The sequence below is a fragment of the Atta cephalotes genome (genome assembly GCF_000143395.1).
Source record: "Atta cephalotes unplaced genomic scaffold scaffold00042, whole genome shotgun sequence".
In the NCBI taxonomy this organism is placed as follows: domain Eukaryota; kingdom Metazoa; phylum Arthropoda; class Insecta; order Hymenoptera; family Formicidae; genus Atta; species Atta cephalotes.
In genome coordinates, this window is record NW_012130106.1 from 476,648 (window position 1) to 479,423 (window position 2,776).

Consider the following 2,776-nt stretch of genomic DNA (forward strand, 5'->3'; position numbering starts at 1 on the left):
AGAGAGAGAGAGAGAACTTACAGGCGGTTATCTACGATTGGCAGGAATTCGAATATAATATTATGATAAAATAATATTATTAATTATACCTTGAACTAGACCTGCGAACTAATTTTGTACGAAACAACTTTCCCCTCTTTCTTTGCATATTTTTCTTCACATTCGACTTTTCTACTCTTTAATCTTAAGTTTCTACGGCATTGCTACCTTACCTTCTTTCTCTTACGCATTGTCTCCCAAAGATGGTAGTGATTTTTTTACAGTATAGTAATTATTATAGCGCAATTTATCGATTGTATTATTATGATTACTACTTTTAGATTCTTATGAGAAAGATGTCACGATTATTAAAAGTGATATACTATGATTATGATGCGATTATTATTATTTTTATTACTATTCATACACTACTGTTAAGGTCAAATATACGGACATTCGTAATTTCATTAACGATTTCTCTGTCTTATTTTTTCGATTTTTCCTTAATGAAACTAACAATTCCCCTTTCCACTATTCAAGAATGTAATCGTAAATTTAGATTGGTTCAACGGTCAGCCCGCTATTGTTAATTTGCACTCTCGTAATAAATCCGGTTTCTAACGCGATTGTGTTGTGCGATGCTTATCACGACTATGAGCTATTATCAATTCGAATCCCCTTGTCGGGGATTTGTGCATTTCCTGGGCATGTGCGAGAATTTCTCTCCATATTCTGCAAACGGCTCTAGATTAATCGCTTACTGATTTCCGTTTATCGTGTCCTGTTTTCGCGTCGTCGATATTCGGATTACCAATGGAAAGTGATGTATCGTAAATAGATTGTACATAATTTTGTTCTTTATTTTATTTTAAATTCAATATTGCCCCTTTCTGATCTTATTACGATCAATATGCTCGATAAAATGAATACGGTACAAAATTTTTTCGTTCAAGTTAATTATCATGCAGTCAACATATGTTGATTGTTTGCTATGGATAACAAATAATTTTACGCGACTTAAAATTGCTGACATTGGAGAACGAAAAGATTTTATTACAAAAATCTACAATTTTACTACAATTTTAATTACTAATATAAATCGATCCATTTAATAAATACGAGGGCAAGTTAATAAGTTCTTAGAAAATCAAAGGGCACTTGCAGTGTCATTACTTTTTGACAAGTAGCATCTCTCAGCTGATCAAATTTTGAGCGGAATTCATCGCGTGATTTCATTTTTGTAAACGATTAAAGCGAACAATCTTTGTATTTTTTGCAAAATGGGAAAAAACGAATTTCGTGCAATGATTAAACATCTACATATGAAAGGTTTAACGCCGAAAGAAATCAAAGCCGAGTTGGATAATGTTCATAGCACATCTGCATCAGCGTTTGCGACTGTACACAATTGGGTGAATGAATTTAAACGTGGTCATACATCCACATGTGATGTATCTCGTTCGAAACATCCAACTAAGGCTACACCAAAAATCATCGATAAAGTCACGATATTGTTTTGATTGATCGACGAGTGAAATTGCGGGAGCTTGTTAAGATCACAGGCATATTACATAGCACAGTGATTTCAATTTTGCACGAACAATTGAGTATGAAAAAGGCAAGATGGGTGCCGCGTTTGCTCACTGTGGACCATAAGCGCGACCGTGTGACGATTACAAAACAATATTGGGAGATGTTTCAACGTAAGATGAATTTCTGGGTCGATTCATTACTGTGGATGAAACATGGATCCATTACTTCATATCCGAGAAGGAACAGTCAAAACAATGGACATCGGGAGAATCAGCTCTGAAGAAGGCGAAGACCGTAAAGTCGGCCGGAAAAGTGATAGCCACAGTTTTTTGAGATACATGCGGTATAATTCATATCGATTATCTTCCGTCGAAGCAAACGATCAATGGCGATTACTATGCAGCCTTGGACCGTTTCAACAACATTTTAAAGAAAAAAATGTCCTTATTTGGCGAAGAAGAAAGTGCTCTTCCGTCAAGACAATGCACGGATTCATACCCGATGGCATCGATGGCCAAATTCAACGAATTCCGCTACGAATTGCTTCCCTATCCAGCATATTCGTTTTAGCTTCCTGCGACTATTTCCTGTTTCCAAATCTGAAGAAATAGTTCGGAGAAAAGAGATTCATCACCAGAGAACAGCTCATCGCCGAAACAGAGGCTTATTTTGAAAGGTTGGACAAATCATATTATTCGGATGGCTTGAAAAAATTGGAGAATCGTTGGATCAAGTGTATCGAGCTGAAAGGGACTATGTTGAGAAATAAAAATGAATTGATAAAAAAAAATGTGTTTTACTATATTTTTCTACAAACTTATTGACTTGCCCTCGTATCCTAACGACATTAATTTTAACTTTATAAAATGCATTACATCTTGAAGAAAACTTTCTAACAAAATAACTTATATTAGACTTTTTGTAAAAAAAGGAAACAAAAATTGCTACTTAAGAGCCAATGCAGTTAATGCGTTTATGCAAAAAAATTTTGTATTAATATTTAACAAATGTGCATACGTACGTTTGTACCAATGACTTAGGTCTTTATCAATTACAAAAATATAAGCTGTTAATACATAAATATATCGAATGACAGCGAATGTTCTATAGTTATGTGTGAACAGCGCATGATATTTTGCTTAGTGATCATCTTAATAGTTATTGCAGAAATCAGAATTGCGAACAGTCCATAATTAAGGAGTTAAAATTATTATAACAGTGGTCGATTATATATATATATATATATATATATATATATATATAT